Source organism: Acinonyx jubatus, chromosome A1 (assembly GCF_027475565.1).
Source record: "Acinonyx jubatus isolate Ajub_Pintada_27869175 chromosome A1, VMU_Ajub_asm_v1.0, whole genome shotgun sequence".
Lineage (NCBI taxonomy): Eukaryota > Metazoa > Chordata > Mammalia > Carnivora > Felidae > Acinonyx > Acinonyx jubatus.
The window spans coordinates 127,096,703-127,120,621 of NC_069380.1; the positions used below are offsets into that span (position 1 = coordinate 127,096,703).

At 40.2% G+C, this 23,919-nt stretch overlaps 1 protein-coding gene across 1 annotated transcript in view; it reads right to left on the reverse strand.

Moving 5' to 3' along the window:
* The window catches only part of ELOVL7 (ELOVL fatty acid elongase 7), a 74,350-nt gene extending 55,378 nt beyond the window's left edge, over positions 1-18,972 (reverse strand). Inside the window, exon 1 of the mRNA XM_027041347.2 lies at positions 18,838-18,972. The gene's annotated coding sequence lies outside the window, so the exon portion shown is untranslated. The remainder of the gene's footprint in view (positions 1-18,837) is intronic.
* Between the last annotated feature and the right edge of the window lie 4,947 nt (positions 18,973-23,919).

Sequence of the window (23,919 nt, forward strand, 5' to 3'; positions counted from 1 at the left end):
CTGAAAGACATGATACCTAAGTTGCTTTTAATATGGGGAGGAATTGAGCACTTTGAGGTACCAGAATGGGAAAACGCACTGAGAAAGAAGTGCTGATGAGGAATAGTGAGAAAAGATGTTGCATAGGCAAAAGAAAACTTTCAAAAGTGAAATATTATGCAGAAGCATAATTATGTAAGGGAATTCAACCAGGCAGTTCTGCCAATGTCTTACCACCCTGATCCCCTAAAGCTTATCCCAAAAGCAACCCCTTACTGCAGTGTCCTAGCCTCATCTATAGGCAGAGGGAGCCCCTGATGGGTTTCAAACCAGTATAGTGGCCTAGCTGTATAAATGATGAATGTAAGGGGGTGAGCATAAGTGTAGGGACACCAACTAGGATTTAATTACAATCATCCCAATGAGAAATGCTTAAAGGCTTCAACAAGGGTAAAGACAGTTGGGTGATGTGCAGTGTTGTAGACATGAAGTCAAGAAATATTTATGAGGCAACACAGGAAGGGTTAAGTGATTACACAGGATTAAGGGACAAGGTAACATGACTAAAGTTTCTGGTTTGGTTTGAGTGACGAACATCTATGGTTGCAACACCAGAGGAGATTAGGAGCACAGAAAGAGGAACAGGTTTAAAGGGCAAAGGATTGGTAAATTTCAATGTGACAAACCTATGGAATATTCAGGTAGAGATGCCCAAAAGGCATTTGGGAGAAATTTCAAGGTGGAAGATACAGATTCTGAAAGCTTTCACATCTAGACGGTGATTAAAACCACAGTAATGGATGAATGAAGAAAAACAGTGGTGTAAAGACAAACCAAAGGAGAATACCATCCTTTATAAGTGGTAGGCTGAGGGAAGGAATCTTACAAGGAAGAAGACATCACAAGAAATTAGTACATGCAGAATCACAGAAAGAAATGTGAAGAAAATTCTGAAGAAGAAACGGTGACAAATAGCCATATGCATAGAGAGGTCCAGTATGACAGAGCTGAATGGTCTCCACCAACTTAAGTCAAATTGAAAGCCCCTGTGACTTTACGATAAAGCTGACTGATGAGGCAGAAACCAAAATACAAAAGCTGGTGAGTAACAGAAGACACTGTATAGGCCACTCTCAAGAGGCCTGTTTGAAAAGAAAAAAAAAAAGAGACAAGAAGATATAAAATCCAGCTGTATCATTTTGGTAAAACCTTAAGTATGTTTAGAGTGAGAGGAAGAAACAACAGAGAGAAACAAGGAAGAACAACCAATGAAGGCCTGGAGGAGAAATAGAGAGAATGGAGACAGATATGAGATGGTGCTCTTCCTCTAATGGAGCAGGGTGCCACCTCATTCTCCAAGAGGGGAAAGAAAAAGGAGGGCAAGATGTTGAGGAGTTTAATAAGACAGAAGAAAGTCTTTCTCAGGGCCTGCGTCTGGATTAGGGCCATACCTATGAGTTCCAATAATACCTTATTGCCTCACCATAGCATTTACCATGTACTGTAACTGCCTAATTTATCTATACGCAGCACTAAACTGTAAACTCCAGGAAGGTATGGGCTGTATTTGTCCTGTTCACCACTCTATACTCAATGTCTAGCATAATGCCTGGCACAAACTAGGACCTAATTAAATGTTAACTTGACTAAATGGGGCCAAAAAATTAAAAGAGATTCAGCAACAAAAGCTTCAATTTTTCTAGCAAAGTAGGAGGTGAGGCCAAGAATTTAGAAAATAGGGTTTGGTGGAATAGTTTTGGAGAGTATGGGAAGATCAGAATACCTTTTGAGAGGAATGGAAAAATGAAAATCCTTCAAGGGCAAATTTCAAGCAGCTCTTCTCAATCGTAGTTGCACAATGGAATCACCTGAACATTAAGAAATACTGATAATTGGTGGGGCACCTGGGTGGCTCAGTCAGTTAATAATCTGACTTCGCCTCCAGTCATGAACTCACAGTTCTACGTTGGACTCTGTGCTGACAGCTCAGAGCCTCGAGTCTACTTTGGATTCTGTGTCTCCCTCTCTCTCTCTGCCCCTCCCCTGCTCGTGGTCTGTCTGTCTCTGTCTCTCAAAAATAAATAAACATTAAAAAAAAAAAAAAAAGAAAAAGAAATACTGATGTTTGAGTTCCACTCCAAAATTTCCAATTTCATAAGCCTTGGCAGCCAAGGCATTGGCTTTTTTTAAAGTTCCCAAAGGATTCTGTTATGCAGTCAAGGTTGAGAGTCACTGAGTGGAAGGATTAAATAATGTTGGTCTGAGTGAAGCTGAGACTGGAAATCATGAATTGGCAGAGTCACCATTTCACCCAATTTTCTGCAATACTGTTCAGCTACCTGAGTATATGTGCGGAGGACCACTGGAGATTTAATTTGAAGTTGGTGCTTTGCCAGATACAAATGAAAGTGAAACAAGTATATTGCTTACAAACTGAGGAAAAACTAAGGTCCTTCTGAGTGTGAAGAGAGGGCGGTGTAAAAGACCTGAAGAGGAAATTAACAGAAGACAATGGAGGAGGGGAAGGAAAAAAAGGGAGGGAGGCAAACCATAAGAGACTCCTAAAAACTGAGAATAAATTGAGGGCTGATGGGGGGTGAGAGGGAGGGGAGGGTGGGTGATGGGTGTTGAGGAGGGCACCTGTTGGGCTGGGCACTGGGTGTTGTATGGAAACCAACTTGACAGTAAATTTCATATTTAAAAAATAAAAAGAGCTGAAGAGAGTAACAATGCGGTTGGAAGACGGGATAGTAATTTCTTCTCACCACGTGTTCATGTGATACGGCTCAGAGAATGGTGATGAAAGCAGGTGGTAACAGTGTTGAAGAGGTTATCACAGTTGGGTCAGACAAGGAACTTTGACATACTCACACACTGGCATCAAAAAGGATTTTGCAGCTTCCCAGAGCAAGAGTAGGTATGGGGATAGAAAAGTAGACTAATCAGATGCCAAAGTCCACAATGCATTGTAGAACTGAAGAGGAAAACTATGAACAAAGAGCCTTACCAAAGGCAGAGAGCACAAAGCCTGAGAGGGAGACATTCAGAAAAGGAGAGTTTTGTTTTATTTTATCATGGAAGTGTAAAAGTAACAGTTTCATTCAAACGTGGCAAGGAGAAGACAGAGGAATTCTAGCCAGTCCACCTTAGACATGTACCTTTCAACATGATAGAAAGCCTCCATTTCTCTCACCTCTACATCAAACCCGTCGGCAGATCCTGACAATTCTACGTTCTAAATATATTCTAGAATCCAACCACTTTTCACTCCAGTAGTGGCCCAAACCACTGTCATTCTTATCTGATTTACTGCAATAGCCTCCTAACTGATCTTCCTGATTTCACCTTTGTCCTTGGTCAATGTATTCTTCACACTGGAGAAAAAAACAAAATAAAAAATACCCAACTCATATCACTTCTCTGCCTAAAACATGGCAATGTCTTTCTACCTCATGCCAGTAAAAGTCCAAATTCTTACAACAGGCTATAAGGCCCTCCATAATCTGGGCCCTGACTACCTCTCTAACTTTTCCTCCTTCCCACTTCTCTTAGCTTTAGCCACATTGGGTGTGGCTCCTTAGCATTCCTTGCACACATCAAGAATGCTCTTGCCTCAAAGCATTTGAAACCGTTATCCCCACCACCTGGAATTCTCTCTCTCTCTCTCTCTCATGTTTTTTTAACGTTTATTTTTATTTTTGAGAGAGAGAGAGCGTAAGCAGGGGAGGTACAGAGAGAGAGAGGGAGAGAGGATCCAAAGCAGGCCGTGTGCTAAAAGCACGGAGCCTGATGCGGGGATCCAACTCACAAATCATGAGATGGTGACCTGAACCAAAGTTGGACGCTCAACCGCCTGAGCCACCCAGGTGTCCTTGGAATTCTCTTCCTGAAGATAATCTGCCATGGCTGTGGCTTCACTTCATTCAGCTCTCTGCTAAAATGTCACCTTCAGCACCGCACTAACACATATGTCCCTATCTTTATTGCTTTATTTTTCTCCACAGCACTTAACATTATTTTTATATATTCCACCAATATTCTATATTTATTTGCTTTCTGTATCATTCCCCACACCCTCCATAACACCCTAGAATATAAGTTCTTCAAAGGCAGGGATCTTTATCCATTTTGTGCATTGCTGCCTCTCTAGCACCAAAAGAGTACCTGAGATGTGGCAGACACTCAAATATTGTTCAGTGGATGAATGGATGAACCTTCTCATAAGTAGTGTACAGAAAGGGGTGGGAGGAAAGAGCCACATTCAGTCATGTTTGGAAGGTGATGGGACTGAGGACAGAAAAGCATTTGTGAACACGATGGAACACAGTTTAAAAGATAAAAGACAGAGATGAAAGTGTGGTTGACAGTAGGAAACAATAGAAAGGCTGTAATACCCAGTAAGGGGTTTCTCTTTTAAGCAGTAAGCAATAATTACAAGAAAGAGAGGAAGAGTGGGAATCAACTGGTCTCAAATACCTTGCCTTTGAGACAAACCAGAATTTGCAATAACAGATTCAGCCCGGGTGGGAAGAGAAATATGACAGGAGCCCCAAAAGTGGAGGGAGATGGTATCCAGAGGTGGGTGGGTAGGTCATGTGGATTGATGAATCCTAGAGAACACAATAATCATACTAGTCTTTTCCATTATATATTTGAACACAGGGAAAGTATTAAAAAATATATAATAATACACATCCATAAAATATACAGATAGGCCCATAAGAGGGAGAAAAATAAGTGGCCCTCAAAGAAAATTGTGGATAAGAAAAGTAACTAATAGTAATATTAAATTAATTCATCCTCACTTTCTATTTATGGGTACAATTCATTTATGCAACCTTACCCACTGGAATGAGTATTCCACAGAAGTATATATTTTATATAACAGAAAGGCTAACCCCTAGGTGCAACCACTTTAAAAAGTACTTGTGGAAAAAAAAAAAAGTAAAACATTTTTTGAAAGATTTCAATCATCTTATATACTGAACTTTCCTGGATAATTCAAGGATATTACTGAGAGCAGGGGTATCACAACAATACCCTCTGTGACTACTGGGGCTGAAGGTATGACCTTTGCCTACAGTAAAAAGTTCCAAACTTCCAGGCATTTCAAATACCTGCATCTGCTTTTAATAGATTTCCTGTCCCCTCCCTTGTTAGCCATCACACTTAGCCTGTCACCAGCATTCCCATTGCTATAAGATCCTACTTATTCTAATTTACTGTCCCTAATCTGCTATGGGAGGGGAAATAAAATAACCAATAATGTTGGACTATGTAAAATAATGCAAAAAAGAATATGATTAAACACCAGAGGCTCTCTCTAAAGATCAAACAGAAGTTTACTCAATGGACTTCAGGACACTGTTTTCTCTGCTCAAGTATGATTGCTCTGCTTTCTTACTGGTTTCAATAGCATTTTAGGATCAAAACTTCCTGATAAATGCCTTCTGGGTTAGCATACTGTTCCTGTATTTACGTGACCTTCTTCATTCAATTCTAAGAAAATGATTATTATTAAGGTCTCAGTCTTGTTTAACAAATTAAAAACTAACACAGATTTAGGACAGGATTTGTATTTATCTTGGGTCTGCAAAAGATTATTTCCAATTGAAAATGAAATCTATAATTTGGTTATTTTAATCAAATAAAAGATTTTCCCAAGGAAAATGAAGTTACATTTCTAGGCTAGTAGACATATTGATTTAATGCAAAATATATGTAAAGTATATTTGTAGTAAAGAATAGTGTTGCTAAATACCATTACTTAATGTTTAAGTTAAATAATTTTGATATGAAGGATTCTGGAAGCAACAACTTACACGAACATTTCCCCCCACTATTTATCTGGATAGAAAAATATAGCTTAGTTCAATCTTGTCTTGGTGTGGGCCTCTCTATTTACGGCCTTTTCGAACAATAGCTCAGCATCAGCAAACAGAAATTACAGATAATACAAGATTAAAACAATGACTTTCCTATAATAGTGGTCTTGGTGAATATTTACAAACATATTTCTAGGTAAACAAAGAAAGACTTTTCTTTCTAATTAGTTATACACAAGATACTTAAATAATTTCCATGGAGTCTCCTTCTGGTGGGGGAGGAGAGAGGCAAGGGAGAAATTCTAGTTCTTCCGGCTTTATCTACCATTATGAGTTTTAACCACCTGATCTTTGAAATATTTCACAAGTACAAATTCTAACTGCCCCTTCATAAAGTAATTACCTAGAAGAGGCCACCTTGGTTAAAAGCCTCAAAGTAAATGAGCATGTAGTTTGTTCACCTCACTTGCAATGATTACCAATGAAAAGAAATAAAGAAATGTCCAGAATCTCAAACAAAGCATTTCCCAACCCAGTTTCTCCAAGACAAGTTTTGGCACCACAATCCACCCATGCTTCCAGGCTTCAAACCTTGTCCTCTATCTTTCGCTCATCCTGACCTTCTTCTCCGCTTTTCCTTCATTCCTCTGCCCTTCTCAGTCCTTTCCATTCATACAGGCACATGCCCATCTAGGCTCTGTCCTGCTTGACAGGCCAACTTCTTCTATTTCACATCTGACAGTGTCACAAGCCAGCGACCTGAACTGCCCAGCTCAAAGCACTGTGACCAGGTCTTTTCTCTTTTCAGAACCCTCCAGTAATTTATAATGTCATGTTGAACCAAGCTGTAATTCGTACTTATGGACTTGTTTAACTGAACTTCATTTACCCTTTACTCTCCCCTCATACTCTGATTCCTGATCAACTACTCTCTCTTAGTCAAGACGGTTTTCTTGCTGTTCCCTGAATTCTCTCTGACACACCTTCGCAATAACTGAAACAGGAATAAATTATTCAGAGACACTCAAGATTTTGCCTTTTCTTTAAAAGTTTTGCACCTTTAAGAGGATAACAATTGTTTATTTTATTACAATGGTGTGATAATTGTACTGTAGTCATTGTTAAGTTCTTACCTTTTGAAGATAAACTGAAATATTCACAAATGAAGTAAGATTAGCCATGAGCCTGGGTGATGTGTACATCCAGTTCATTATATTGTTCTTTCCTTTTATAAATGAGTTTTTTTTTAAAGGAAGAAATAAAATTTCCATGTTGCAAATGCTTGTAAAAATTTTTTATTAAAAGTATGCTAGATGATTCTTGTTCTTCATCTAAACAGTTCTCAACTTTTTTCCTCAAGAAAAATTTCAACCACATTTTAAAAATGGCCTTTAAGAAGCCGCAAAGCAATTTATTAAAATTTTCACAAGAATAATTTCTGCTTGGTGGTATTACAGGTGATGGGTTTTCTGTTACAAGTTTTTGTTTCATTTCCCAACTTCTCAAATCTGCATATACTTTTTCATAGTCAGAAAATAATCTGATTTTTCTTATTATATTTAAGTATTATTTTTCACATCGGGCACTGAAAATCTGTCTATACCATAAATCTCTATAGTCTATGTTTACCATGAAAAATATGAATCAAAAACATGAACATGAAACTCCAGTTATCTATAAAATATCCTGTAGTTTGACAGTACGATGGCAAGGCAACATTTTTATGGCCACTTGGGAAGTGCATCCTAAAGAAGATAATTCTGGAATGGTAGACTGGTAAGATTATGGACTCATTTTTTGGCAAGACCATCTTATTGACTCCTACAACTGAGTGCTCATAATGGACACTCTAAGAGCAAACGGTCCAGAGGAACTGGGCATTTCTGGGAATGTGATATACAATATTGTACACAATTTTCATTTTAAGCTTGGCTTGGGTAGGGTTCTTGCCTGGATACTGATACATAGCTGTATTTTTGTTTTGTTTTCTCCTCTTTTGCTGGTGTTGGTTTTTGTTTTTGTTTTTTAGGTGAAGATGGAGATAGAAGAGAGGGAAAGTTTCTCTTTATCTGTGAATGAGAGAAAACAGTTTATGTGGTTTTGACTTTTTTGCCCCCGACATCATTCTCTCCTCTTCCATCCGCACATCACTTTATTTGGTGCAGAACTAGTTGCCCATTCTCTATGTGAGACCTAGCTGAGAGGCTCTCAAAGACCTTGCTCACAGTTCTATAACTCAGACTGAGAGTCAGTATCAGAAACTACAAGGTCACTGGAGGAAGGGCTCATGTCTCCATTCTTTACTCAATAAATATTTGAGCACCTACTATGTGCCAAGCACACTTCTCCACACCAAATATACACCAAGATCTCTATTCTTATGCAGTTAACTTATATGGGAAGACACACAAGTAAACAAAGACAGACACAAACATAAATAAGACAAATAGTGACAAAAGTTCTGAAGAAAACGAAACAAAACAGAGTGATATGACAGGGTCACCGAGGACAGAGAGCTGTTAACAGTACAAGGTAGTTAGAAAGATCTAGAACACCTGAGTAGATATGAAGGGAAAGTGGTCCTGGAGGGGACAACAAAGGCAAAGGCCTAGAGGCAGGAACAAACTTAGTTTAAGTCAGAGGAACAGAAAGCAGAGCACAAGGAGAGAGATGCTGGATGCCTTGGGGAAGTGGATACATAAGGTCTTGAGGCATAAATTAAAGAGTAGGGGTTTTATTCTAGGTCCATCTAGGGAAACCATCAGAGGCTTATTTGTTGTTGTTGCAGTAAACTATTTCTTTTCCTTTTTTAAAATTATGGTAAAATACACATAACAGAAGCTTTACCATCCTAGCCTATTTTAGGCGTATTGCTCAGCAGTATTTAGTACATTCCTATTGTTCTGCAACCACAGCCACCAACTACCTCTAGAATTCCACGTCTTGCAAAACTGAAAACTCTCATCAGAGGCTTTTAAGCAAAGCAGTGACATGATCTGACTTATGTTTTTAAAAATTAACTTGGTTGCCTGGTAAAAAATTGATTGTAGTGAGACAGTAGGATTAGGAGTTTATTGAAGTAGATAGATTGAGGATACATTTTGTGCACATAGCTGACACAATTGCTGCTAATTTGGATGTGGGCATAAAATAAAGATAGAAATGAGGAGAGGAGATGACTTCTAGATTTTTACATCTCCAGCGTCTAGCCCAAGCAAATAGGTAACATTCAATTCATAAATAAATAGAAGCCTTTTTTTCCTAGAGAACTAGGACAAGAGAAATGAAAACTACCATACATGCAGGAGATGGTATCTTTTTTCGGTCTGTACTAACTGCATCCTTGTAACACGGATAAAGTCTACACAGTTGGTTCATGCCAACATTATATGCTTAATTCCAACATTAACATTAAAGGCTAATACTTTTCCATGCACACAGTTAAATTTTAACAAGCATTTTACATGTATTACTTCATGTCTTTCCTAAATCAGTAGCTTTTATCCTGTGAGACTACAGTGCTATGGGCCATGTTCCTGAAGATTACATATGCACAAACAAGTTTGATGTTTGGGAGAGTTATGGACCTTCTGAATTCCATCCATGGACCAGCAGGCTAAGATGCCCTGCTCTACCTTGAGTGAGTTGCTATTGTCTATCACTATGAGAATCTAGACCTTATTAGTCCAGCCCTCAAGCCTTTGAAGAAATACTTTCGAACAGTTTACCTTCATTAACATCCATAATAAATGAGTTATCAAGAGCCAGTACTAATGTAAAAATATCTTTGCATCTTTAGCAAAACTGTTATTGCAAGTATTATAAATGGAGTTATTCAAGATCCTCTTTATAACACCAATGTGATAAATGCCTTCTACAATTCATTTCTGGGAAAAATATTACAACATTTTTGTTTTATTGTTTCAAAAAAACTAAACCATTAGAGTCGTGGAAACATTTTCTTATTTTTTCAATATGAGCTCCCAGCTAACAGTTAAAATTTAGTGTTCTGTTTATCACAACTACATTACTTACATTTTCCCCTTGTAGGCTTGGGTCTTCAGGTACTTATTGTGAAAACTTCAAATCTTTTTTGGAAAAAAGTGGAATGTAAATTATACATTATCTCATGCAAACTTTGCAACTGTCCTATTTCCTGCTCTCTTCCATGCTATTTTTCTAAACACGAGAAAATAAACTCGAAAGCCAAATACAGCAAGTGGCAGGATGTATAGTTAGATTATCTGTATTACAGATCCAGGTTTACCACTTGCCACCCAAGTGACCTTGGCAAAAATCACTTGAATTTCTCAGAGCCTCAGATTTCTGGTTTCTAAAATTCAGTTAAAAGCCCACATCACACAGGGTTGCAATAAGGACTGAGATGATGCATGCGAAAAGTTTTTCATGACATATAAAAGCAAAGAGGCAGGAGGAGGAGGAACAGCAGCTGCTGTAGTCCATGCTTGCCTGTTAATAAGAAGATGACTAACAACAGCCCTTCCTCTGTCTGTTGATGAAAGGCCAAAGGTTGGGACTCGGCATATTTTTCAGGGGGTGCCCAGCAAAGCAATGGGCACAACTCATTCCACCCCTACCCAGCCCCACAGATGCCTACTTCCCTGAGACTGTCAGGCAGCCACCTAAAGGGCGTGGACTTGGGCTAAGGAAAGAGAATGAGGACAGGAAAGGATTGTTAGATAAGACAACAGGGCTTGGCCAGGAAGGTTTAGTCATCTTTGCTAAGATAATGTATTTTTCTTCTTTTACATCTTCGGTCATAGTTCAGGGTCAGGTTTTAACATACACAGGCCTGAGGACAACATTATATTGTTTGAGTTTCAGGTCTCCCTCATGTAACACAGGGGAAACATAATACTGGCCTTGTTCATATTCTACAGTAAAGTGTAGGGAATAATCAGTGTTGTTACTTGCAGACAAAGATGGGGTGGGGCAACTTAAGAACTTCAAAATTCAGTAGTAAAGGCAGCCTGCTTTCTGGGGAAATAAAGAGTGTCGACTCAGCTGATTGGCTCAAAAGGTTAGATGTCATGAGGACTGTCTTTGTATTAGGATAAACTATATGCAATTGCCAATCAGAGTTAGGGCTAACAAAGAAAAATAACTACTAAGCTATAAAAGCACCTGGAGTCTGATCAGGAGAAGGTGTTTCCACTTCCAGGATGATAAATCAGCTAGCGGCCTTGGCGAAACAACTTGGCTTCAATGGGCCCCAGTTTCCTCATCTATCAAAGAGGAAGCCTAAATGATCTCTAAGGTCCTTTCCAGGTTAAAACACTTCAACATGTCATTAAGAAATTATCTCCATGCTCATGTGCCAATAAAGGTTCCACCTCCTCCCCATAGGTGCCAAGACAACTCTGAGGTGTATCCTGCCCTGAGGGAAGCCCAGCTGCCCACAGTGGCAGGAGCAGCATCTTGACCAACACATCCTATCCTAGCTACCTCCTCCCCCTCTCTCTGTTGATCATGTCTAGAATCACCCCTCCAATAAAGGGCTTACCAAAACCACAAAACAACAAAACCCCTATATTAGAAATTCAGATGAAAAGTACTACCTTATGAAGTGGTAAGAGCAGAGGCATATGAGTGCTAGAGTTCAGACTAAAGTGGATTGGATTCCCAGTTCTGTTACTAACCACATGACTCAGGACACATTGCATAACTCTGATATGGCATGAGTCTCCTCGTCTAGAAAATGAGAACAAAATGACCTTCCTGGTAGGGCTGCTGTGCAGATTACATGAGATAAGGCATATAGAAAATGTTTTACAATGCCTGGCATATACCAAATAGTCAATAAATGCCATACTTTTATTTTTTTGCATTTAAGTTTGGTCTTTTTTCACTAACTTGTAATACTTCAGAAGAAATTAATTACTATACTGCCATAACTGGTATTTGAATCTAGAATAAGTTACACCTCACCTAATCCAACTTTCAGATTAGCAGCACTACAGAATTTATTAAGTTTAACAAACTAGCTAATCCTATAATATGGTTTTTTTTCTTTTTTTCCAGTTTTTGCTTTCAATTTTTATGGCAGTCACTTAAGGGAGGTGGAAATCAACTCTAGGTTCTATATATTGGTTCACATTACTAATACAAACATATGCTATAGGGCTGCTAAAAGCCTAACTCAAAATAGTATGAGTTATATGCCATTCTCATAATATGGTAAGCAAAGAAAAAAATCTATATGTGCCCTGCTTTTTACATTCCCAATGGCAAAGTTTTACTTTGGTAATGTAGTAGGCCCAAAGAACATCTACAGAGGCAAAACTTCTGACTACTCACTATCCTACAGCATAAACTATTACAGTTTGACTAACAGCATCAGCAATTTTGACTGGTTCTGGTTAGTTAATAAAAAAAAGTTGTCTCAAGAATCAAAAAATTATATACACACCATATTTACTTTACCTTAACACATAAAAATATGCATTAATTCCCCAATTTCCCAAAGTAATTCCAAGATTTTCCTTGAAGAATTCCTCCCCAATATTTTTATTATATTAACTACACTCAGAATTTATTTTCTACAATTTCTAGTTTTAATTTCCTAAGTAGATTGAGAACTAAAAAACAAAGACAAAACAGCAAAACAAACTTGTAAAGCAAGGTCAGGATATTTTCTTCCAAATTTTCATAATTTTCTCTCCAATTTTTTAATAGTTTTTCTGCCCACTTTTTTAGTCTCTCACTTTTATGGACTCTTTCTAAAGAATTCAACATTCCCGGGCACCTGGGTGGCTCAGTCCATTAAGCCTCCAACTTCGGCTCAGGTCATGATCTCACAGTTCGTGAGTTCAAGCTCCACATCAGGCTCTGTGCCGACACCTCCGAGCCTGGAGCCCGCTTCAGATTCTGTGTCTCCCTCTCTCTGCCCCTCCCTCTGCTCACACTCTGTCTCTCTCTCTCTCTAAAATAAACATTAAAAAAAAAATTTTTTTTAAACAATTCAACATTCCTTTCACAGAAACCAATACTCTTCTTTTGCACTCATGTTTCATAGATTTACATGACTATTACTGATATTTAAATGATCTAATCATAATAACACGTGTAACTGCCACCAACAGGCTTATGATAAATACTGTTGAGACAGTAACCCAGCAGTTGTAAAAATGAACACGCTGCACTCAACCTACTTTCTGGGAAAATGAAGAGTGTAGGCTTGGCTGATTGGCTCAAAAGGTTAGATGTTAAGAGGATTGTCTTTGTATTAGGATAAACTATATGCAATTGCCAACATCTAACTCTTTTACCTAGAGCAATGGCAAGTGCCCACGTTCAACCTAGTATTTTTAAAGAAATATTAGCTATACTTAATGTTAAATGTATCTACTAGACATTTTTTTTCCCTCCCTTTAAACAATGATTAGTAGTTCCTGCAGCTTTATTTTTCAACTTTTCAACATTTACTCAGGAACTCACCCTAAGCTACTGAATAATCAGTATCTGGACTCTGGTTTCCTAGGAATGTTACTTCTGCCTCCCACCTTGCTTCAAGTTAAAGACACACCTGTTAGAATTTCAGAGACTGAAGGTATAAGCATGTGCCTTCTAGATAACTGAATGAAAAACATCAGAGGGATTAAAATGTGAGATCAGCATTAGTTTGTTTATTTGTTTCTGAGATACAAATCTTTTTAACCCACAGAATCCAACACAGCACTACCTGCCGAGAGAAGGCAAGAAAAAGACAAGAAAGAAGGGGATTGGGCAGAGAAGCCCTTGGACAGACCTAGGGTTAAGTCATCCTTAAATATGAGCACCCTTTAGGGGCTCCTGGGTGGTTCAGTCGGTTGAATGTCTGACTCTTGCTTTTGGCTCAGGTCATGATCCCAGTGTCATGGGATCAAGCCCCACATCAGCCTCAATGCTGAGCATGGAGCCTGCTTAAGATTGTCTCTCTTTCTCTGCCCCTCTTCCCTGCTTATGTACACACTCTCTCTAAAAATAAAATAATAATAATAATAATAATAATAATAATAATAAAAAATATGAGCAGCCTTCACTGTCCCTGTTCTGTCATTTGATTATAATAAACAAAAAAATCACAAAGGTGTTATTAAGACAAAACCCAGGAAGCTGGGACAGGAAGGAGGACAGGCTGTATTTAAATGAGGAGCTACTAGTCAACCCTCTTTTTCTAGTTTTCTCTTCTACCACTGACCCAGAAAGTCTAAATCAGGTTTTTCTTTGTGATTGCACTTATGCCCTCACCAAAGTACCATATGATATCAGAACTCTACTGTCTCAGGTACCCTCTAAAATAGCAATCCACAGAGTCAATATGCAAAGTGGGAAGAAGCTAAACATTGTAATTTTACTTGGGTTCAAATCCTGGCTGCATACTTCCAACAGTGTATACTGAGTACCTTTCTTCACTCTCCTGCACTCATGTATACTACGAGAATTATGGTGCAGATCTTGCCAGCTTCAGAGGATTCATGAGCAAATGCATGAAAAGTGCTTTGCTGCAACTATTACTGATACCTAAAAGATGCCAAAATGTTTCATCTCGTAACTGTCAATAAAAGATTTAAAACTGAACTGCAAGATTGGGTATTTTATAAACATGCAGCACAAGGACACCGATGAAAGCTTACTTTCTGTTCCAAAATTGTTATGCAAACAGAACATAAGCAAGATATCAAGCGGAAACAATGTTGGTGGCTGTCCTTTCCAAAGAGAAATGAGCTACGAGATAGCAATCAGGTAGAGAAGAGAGATAAAGCCTCCAACAGGGGGAGGAGGAGAGCTTTCAGAAAGGTGAAGTTGCAAATGCCAGAGGGATGCTTTTAAAATTCAAATGTGAACAGGTCCCTCACTTCCTTGAACATTTTCAATGGCTCCCCACTGATTTTAGGATAAACTCCAAATCCTTCAGGTCCAACAAGGCTCTTAGCAACCTCACCTCACCTCATACACTCCTCTGCAGTTGTTTTATAGTATTTCCAATTTCAGCACAGCATCTGCATTCTCTCAGCCTGAATGTGATTTCCTGCCTTCATCTCATTTCTCTGCTGCCCTAACACTCTTCCTTCTTTTAGCTCAGGAGCATGATTTTGTCTGCCTTCCTCCATGTGACTTCTCCAACACTCTGTGTTTCTCACAGTTTTTCACACTGTACTGGAACTGTTTGCCTCTCTGCATCTCACACAGACCTGGCCTGGCTTTAGCATTCTGCTGCTCACCTTGCCTGACACAAAACTGACACTCATTTAAATGTTTACTGAACACACAACTTCTGAAACTCCCTACTTTGGGCCAGATTTATCTCTATTACCTTGTATTAGAGAGGACAAAGAAGGTAGGTAGCTGTTGTTTGAGGGCTGTGAGGCTGCTTCTCAAGAGAGATGAAAATCTGCCTTTCACCTGGCAGACTTATGTTATACGTTATACAGTAACTTAGTGCATCTGAGTAATAGCCTGTTTAGAAATATTTATGATGGTGTGGCTACTTCTATCATTAACTAAATGGATAGTTTTACTTCCCAATGTAATAACATGTGCGCTTTTAATATATTTCAGTAAATTAGGAATAATTAGAAATCTCAACTTTTTTTTAGAAGACCAGTCTTATAAAGTGCCAAATTTGCATTAGTTTTCAACTTTTTCATAACTTGTGAGTGGTCCAAATTGGATGAGTATCTCAGAAACACATGTGAGATACAGTCTGCTCTCAAAATGTATTCATGGCATGCTTCTTTGCATGCTCTATGACGTGTTGTACTGAAATTCAAGGTTAGTTCTCAATTTAATACACTAATACATATACAGAGTCTCCAAAGTTACTTGTTTGGTAAACAACATTCTAACATATCCTAAAACTGATGTTTGCACACATAGGACACCAAGAAGAATAACCAGTTAACATACTTGGGAAAGTCCTATTTCTTCCATTCAACTACAAATTATCTGAGGACATGGGTTTTCTTTTACATACATTCCAATGTCTGACATAAACAAACAAACTCCAGTTTATAAAGTGACATATCTGCCAAAGTAAGTATTGCTACAACTTAGATTTATAAGTGTTGTTTAGTGCACCTGATCAACAATAGAGGATTAATTTATGAAATCACATTACAGTTGCTAGAATATGACACAAACAATAGGAATTTGGGAAATCGGATAAGATGAAAAATGCTTACTAGGTATTACATTAAAATCAAAGAATACTAAAATTCTACATGTACTATGATGTAGGAAAACATGCATAGAAAAAATGGAGAGAAACAAAGGCAAAAATCACAAAATATCCATTTTGGTAGAATTATGCTCAGTGGCTCAAAACTCTCATTGGTTCCCTTTTCTTACCATTTAGGTACCTTCTTGGTTTTGTCTTCTCACCTCAAACCTATGTAGGCACAGCCAACTCTTTCCAAACAGCTCCTCTTGGGACTAGTTCAGGCTCACATTACCTTATACAGAAGTTTTGGGAACAGGTTCCTATTAGGCATGTCTGCAGTCTCATCCCACTACCATCATATCTCCTACCAGAATAAGACAGTTATTCTACTACTAAATATGTCTACTGTGGTAATCTCATTTATGTTTTGTGCATTTTTAGGTATGTGTTATATTTTACAATAAAGATGACTTTTTTTTTTTTTTTTGTAATTTACTGTGGTTGGTTCCTGTCGTGTTTTGCTAAGAATAGGATTCATCATTCTCTGCGGATATGCTCCTACTTCCACACTTCTAACTGTAGTGCTTACTCAGGATAACTGGGTTCCTCCTAGCTGCAGCAACTAAGTCACCAGAAGCTGTCCTCCCCCTCCAGGATGCTTGCCAGTTCCTCCATGTCTACCAATGTAAGCTTCTTCACACCCTGTAAAACCTGGCCCACCTGTGTGCTACCGTAATTCACATTGCATCATATGTGGCAAACATTTAGCAAGTAACTACTAATTGTAAGGCCTGAATATTTAATGTCCTAAGCTGCTTACAATATTTTTTGTAGATGTGGAACATTTATAAGATACCCAACTGGAGAAAGTGACATATGATAAGTGATGAATGAGTGTTCAGAGGTCGTGAAGGAGGAGACTAGGGAAGAAGGGCTGGGGAGGGGGTAAGGTTCGATGAAAGCTAGAAGGAAGAGACATTGTAGAAGTTGACGAGATACATCATGATTGGGAGAGAGGTGATATGAGACAGGACTGCTGAATTTTGCACCTGAGTGACTAGGATAATGATGGGGCCCGTGACATAAATGATGTTAACTAGAAATGCTTTGAGGCAAAACAGGGCAAGTCCACAAGGAATATTACAATATAAACTGACAGATGCTACTCTAAAACTGAGTAAGATACATGGAAAGCACAGAATCTTAAGGCAGCTAACTAGAGGCGATAACTAAAGTAACAAGGCTCTGTGAAATCTCTAAAAAAATAATGATAATAATGATAAATAAAATAAAAAAGAACCTAAACTAGTCCGAAGTCATGCAAGAGGGAATGTGAGACTGAGAACCTGATCAGTGATGCTTCAAGGAGCTCAGGACTTCAGGAAATAAGGAGGAAGAAAGGAATTCTAGGCGAGGCAGTATGCACAGTGGTTACCCCAGTGCTGGTCCTGAGCCCCGGAGTTGGAATCCTCTCCTGCTACTTGAGAGTCCTTGAGCAAGATACCAAATATTCATTCCCTCATCCATAAAGTGAGATAACATAATAATTTTACCTCACAGGATTGTGGTGAGGATTACGAGTTAATGAAAGTTTTAAACAGTGCCTGGCACAAAAACACTCGATAAATGTCTGCCGTTGAGGGGAAAAGATTTTTTTCTAGTCCTCAGCGACCTCGGGGACAACAATTTCTGGTCAGCAGTAGGAGCAGGAATTACAAAGTAAGGGAATTAATAAGCGAGTGAGCAGTAAGAAGGCAAAGGCAATCACAAAGTATGGATGATTCTTCCACGGCGGTTAAACAAAAAAATCGAGCTGTGAAACAAAAAGTAACCTGTGAGCATACGGTTAAGTGAAAATGCTTTCTGAGGGGATAGCTCAGCAAGAGGGGAAAGGTTTGGCTCGCCAAAACTATTCTTGAGTGGGAGTGGGACTTGTTTCTCCTACCACACAGGGAGGTGGACAGGTGTAAGACCGGATCCTTCCTGTCCCGGCTCCCCAGGAGCTCGAAGGAGCGCTCGCTCGGCATCCGGTAACTTTGAATCAGCGCTGGCTGATGGGGGGGGAGGGGGGACGGGCAATTTCCCAACCAACGATACCCTAGAAGATGAAACAACAGGCTTTCCCATCTCCATCTCCAGCACGTACTGTTCTATGGCTCAGTAGTCATCACCCTCCTCAACCAGCAGCAGTCGCTGGGACACCGTGCAGCTCAGAGAGCCAAAGAGGCAGCTCCCCGCTGCGAGAGCAGCACCCCCCCCCCCAAGTTCATTCCGACCTCAAGGACACAAAAGCGCCCCAGACGGGAAGGAACCAGTAAGAAAGGGGCTCGGGAATTCCGGTAATGGGGGGGCGGGGGGGGGGGGGCTGCGGCTAGGGAGGTCAGAGCCCGGAGCTGGGAAAGTGACCTCGGTGGCCAAGGTCGAGGAGGTCCCTCCAGTCCCAGGGGCGAGCACCTTTGCCCTCCCGCCCGGAGCACCAGGGTCCCCGCCCGCAGGGAGCGCTCGGGGAAGCTCAGAGCCCTGGGGCGGCCCGGGAGCACCGGCCCTCTGGGATGCCGGGGCGGCGGGGGGCTCCCATGGAGCGCGCAGGTGAGCGCGGCGGACCCGCCCTCCCGCGGGAAGGGCCTTCTCTCTCTGCGCCCACAGGCCGCGGTTCGAGAACTTCCGAAGCGCCTGCACACAGCCCGGGGAGGGCCTGGCCACGCTCCCGGGTTTCCCGCACCCGGATCCCGCCGCCGCGCGCTGCGCCCAGGTTCCTCCATCCGGCTGCTCCGGACTCCTGCCGGCGGGGTCTCTCTCCCTTCCCCCATCTCTTCTCCGCACCCCGGAAAAGTTTGGTCCCAGCGCAGGGGCTGGGAGTCCGGCACTCACCCCACGGAGAGCGGAGACGAAGCGGCAAGGCGCGCGCGGGAGCAGAGGGCGGCGGCGGGCGGCGGCGCGAGCGCAGAGCTCCTCACAGCGGCCCCTGCTGCTCCGGCCGCCGACAGAGCTGGAAAAGGGGAGGAGGCCGCCGGGATGTCACCTGCCCGCTCTCCCACCCCGCCGCGTGACGCCGCGCAGCACCGCCCCCGCCCGCCGCCGCCAGGTACCCGCGAGGGGCGGGAAGGAGGAGCCAGCCGCCATCCGGGAACGAGCGCCCCGCCTCCGCCCGCCTCAGCGCCCAGACCCTCGGAGCCCCGCGGGCCACTTTGGAGTACGGGTTCTGGCCTTTGGACTGTTATGTTTCTTTTTGAGCACCGATGCCATCCCTTGAGGTCATCTCGAGGCGTGACATAAATAGTGTGAAAGTTGTCGTCATGCATGACTCAGGAATGAGTTGTAGAAAAATGTGAGAAGAGGAAACCTGGTCCCGGTCAGGCTGGAGTGGAGAGAGGGAGAAAAGAAGGAATCCCCGCTCCTGAAAAAGCTACTGGGAGGGTCAACTCCTATTTAAAATGGAGGCCACCACGGCGAGAAGCCCAATTTGGATCAACTCCATCCCTGCTTAGTAAGAAACTGGCAAAAATTGCTGCAAATATTGGGGAGTTGAGGGGGGTTTTAGAGCAGTGGGGAGCAAATATAAAATCTAAATTAACTTTTTTCCTGATTAGTCACTGCAAAGAACAAAGTCTAGCAAACTGGTTTCTCCTTATCCGCCGCTGTGGGCTTGGGGAGTGAGATGAGGAGAATGCAGGGCGTGTGTATGCGCGCTCAATTATTTTTTAACTTGTCTAGCCTTGTGTCTAGTTACGATCTTCTTAACCTTTGTTGAGTTTTGGGATCGGGGCATCGGTAGCTGGGAGGCAAAATAGGAGTGGGAAGAAGTTAGGCAAAACCATGAACCGGAATTGAGTTGTCTTCTAGAAACCTGAAACATAGCCTGACAGGTTGCAGTCCTGAGCCAAGCTGGTCTGTTTGTGCTGTAAGTTTCAAGAATTGAATCGACAAAGGATACAGACCACCAGGTATATTGGGTAAGGAGAACATTCAGTGGGCCAGAAGCATATTTTCCTTACATAGCAAGTTTGCCTTCCATGACTAACCCTAATCTTGCATTGAACAAGAGGTTTTGAATGTTTTATGTAAAATGTTGAGAACCTACATAGTAACCGTTGAAAGGAACGCAAAATGAGAATGTTGAAGTCAAGGGAACTGAAGATTTCTCCCTCTTTGTAGAAAAACTCTGCTTTCATAATAAAAACATGAATAAATATAGTTTAGATTTGTAAAATTCCTTTGTGAATTGGAGACAGTTGCTTAATTGTATTTCCCTTTGAGTCTATCTTTCTAGATAGTCTTTCTCTAAATATCTGTATATATTTATGAAACTTCAAATATGTAGAATGTCAAACAGATTCTTTCATTTAACAGATGTTTATTGAGTACTGCTACATTCCACGCCCTGAAGATTCAACACACAGGATAACACATGGAAAAATATCCTCTCTTCTTGTAGAATGTACATTCATTCTAATTGGAGACTGTAGATGATAAATAAAATATGTAGTGTTCATGTTATGATAACTGTGATGAAGAAAAATTAAGAGGGAAAGAGGAGGGGATTTGAAGATAAAGCGGTTAGGGAAGGCTTCAATGGAAGGAGGCATTTGAGTCCAAATTTTAAGGAGGTGAGGTGACCAGCCTGTGTGTTTACCTTGGTAACAGCATTCTAGTCAGTGGAACAGCAAGGCTAAAGGCCCTGAGGCATGAGGGTGCCTGAGATATTCATGTTCACAGAATAGGAAGGAGGCCAGAGTGGTTGAAATGGGATAAGTGAGGACATTAGTAATAAATGAGGTCAAAGAGTTAAGGGAAGCATTTTTTAGTAAAGAAGTGACATCCCCTGACTGAAATTTTATTTTATTTTATTTTATTTTTTTAGAGCACTTTTATGTCACAGCAGTATTGAGCAAAATTGAGCAGAAGGTAGAAATTTCCCATCTACCTCCTGTCCCCACTCATGCATAGCCTCTCCCATATCCCCTCAAGAGGGATACATTTGTTACAGTTGATGAGCTTACACTGACAGATGTTAGTACCTAAAGTTCATAGTTTACATTTGTGTTTACTTTTGGTATGTATATTCTATGGGTTTGTACAAATGTATAAGGACATGTATCCACAATATAGTATCATACAGAGTAGTTTCACTGCTCTAAAGATCTTTGTGCTCCACCTATTCATCCTTGCCTTCTCCTTAACCACTGACAACCACTGATCTTTTTACTATTCCCCATAATTTTGCCTTTTCCAGAATGCCATATAGTTGGAATCATACAGTAGGTAGCCTTTCAGGTTGGCTTCTTTCACTTAATAAGGTGTATTTAAATTTCCTCTCATGTCTTTTCATGACTTGATAGCTCTTTTTTTCTTTAGAACAGAATAATAATCCATCTGGATATGCCACAGTTTATTTACCCATTCACTCATTGAAGGACATCTTGGTTACTTCCAAGTTTTAGCAGTTATGAATAAAGCTTCTATACACATCCATGTGCAAGGTTTTGTGTGAACATTAGTATCAACTCCTTTCGGTAAATACCAAGGAGCACAATTTCTGGTAAGAGTATGTTCAGTTTTGTAAAAAACTATCAAACTGTCTTTCAAAGTGTCATTTTGCATTCTCACCAGCAATGAATGAGAGTTCCTGTTACTCCATAGCCTCATCAACATTTGGTGTTGTCAGTCTTCTGGATTCTGGCCATTCTAATAAGTGTGTGATGGTATCTCATTGCTCTTTTAATTTTTACTTCTTTTTGATGACATATGGCATGGAACATTTTTCATATGCTTATTTGCCATCTGTGTATCTTCTTCAGTAGGGTACTTATTAAAGTATTCGTCCAACTTTTAAACAGATTATTTTCTTTTTGTTGAGTTTTAAGAGTTCTTTTTATGTTTCAGGTAACAGTCCTTTATAAGATATGTTTTTGCAAACATTTTCTGCCAGTCTGTGGCTTGTCTGCTCTGATAAGTTGTGATTGTGATTGTATCTGCCTGTCTCTCCAATTTTAGGGGCAGCAGTTTGCCATGTGACTCCATTTCTTTTACAGATCTCAAAAGAGTTGTTGACTTTTCAATTTGTTCAGCTATGTATGTATGTATGTATGTATGTATTTTTAATTGTTTTCTTTAATTTTACATCCAAGTTAGTTAGCATATAGCGCAATAATGGTTTCGGGAATAGAATCCAGTGGTTCATCCCCTACATATAGCACCCAGTGCTCATCCCAACAAGTGTCTTCCTTAATGCCCCTTACCAATTTAGCCCATTCCCCACCCACAACCCCTCCAGAAACCTTCAGTTTGTTGCCTTTATTTAAGAGTGTCTTGTGGTTCGTGCCCCTCCCTGTTTTTATATTATTTTTGCTTCGCTTCCCTTATGTTCGCCTGTTTTGTCCCTTAAATTCCCCCATATAAGTGAAGTCATATGATAACTGTCTTTCTCAGACTTACTAATTTTGCTTAGCATAATACACTCTAGTTCCATCCATGTAGTTGCAAATGGCAAGCTTTCATTCTTTTTGATTGCCGAGTAATATTCCTACACACACACACACACACACACACACACACACACACACACACATAAATATACACATGGACTGATGAATGGATAAAGAAGATGTGGTGTGTATCTCTTCTTTATCCATTAATCCATCAATGGACATTTGGGTTCTTCCATACTTTGGCTATTGTCGATAGTGCTGCTACAAACATCGGGGTACATGTGTCCTTTTAAAACAGCGCACCTGTATCCTTTGGATAAATACCTAGTAGTGCAATTAGTGGGTCGTAGGGTAGTTCTAGTTTTAATTTTTTGAGGAAACTCCATACTGTTTTCCAGAGTGGCTGCACCAGTTTGCATTCCCACCAGCGGTGCAAAAGGGTTCCTCTTTCTCCTCATCCTTGCCAACATCTCTTGTTGCCTGAGTTGTTAATATTAGCTATTCTGACAGGTGTGAGGCAGTATCTCATTGTGGTTTGATTTGCATTTCCCTGATGATGAGTGATGTTGAGCATTTTTTTTCCATGTGTTTGTTAGGCACCTGTTTGCCCATTTCTTCACTGGATTATTTGTTTTTTGGGTGTAGTTTTGTTAAGTTCTTTATAGATTTTGGATACTAACCCTTTATCTGATATGTCATTTGCAAATATCTTCTCCCGTTCCACCAGTTGCCTTTTAGTTTTATTGATTGTTTCCTTCGCCATGCAGAGCCTTTTTATCTTTATGATAATTCACTTTTTGCTTTTGTTTCCCTTGCCTCCAAAGACATGTTGAGTAAAAAGTTGTGGCGGCCGAGGTTAAAGAGGTTCTTGGCTGTTTTCTCCTCGAGGATTTTGATGGCTTCCTGTCTTACATTGAGGTCTTTAATCCATTTTGAGTTTATTTTTGCATATGGTGTAAGACAGTGGTCCAGGTTCATTCTTCTACAAGTCACTGTCCGGTTTTCCCAACACCATTTGCTGAAGAGACTGTCTTTTTTCCATTGGATATTCTTTTCTGCTTTGTCAAAGATTAGTTGGCCATACGTTTGTGGGTCCACTTCTGGGTTCCTATTCTGTTCCATTGACCTGAGTGCCTGTTTCTGTGCCAGTACCATCCTGTCTTGATGATTACAGCTTCATAGTACATCTTGAAGTCTGGGAGTATGATGCCTCCAGCCTTGGTTTTCTGGTTCAGGATTGCTTTGGCTATTCACGGTCTTTTATGGTTCTATACAAATTTTAGGATTGTTTGTTTTAGCTCTGTGAAGAATGCAGGTTTACTTTGATAGGTATTGTATTGAATATGTAGATTGCTTTGGGTAGTATCGACATTTTAATAGTATTTGTTCTTGCAATTATGAGCATGGAATATTTTTCCATTTTTTTGGTGTCTTCAATTTCTTTCCTAAGTTTTCTATGGTTTTCAGTGTATAGATTTTTCACCTCTTTCGTTTAGTTTATTGCTATGTATTTTAGTTTTTGGTG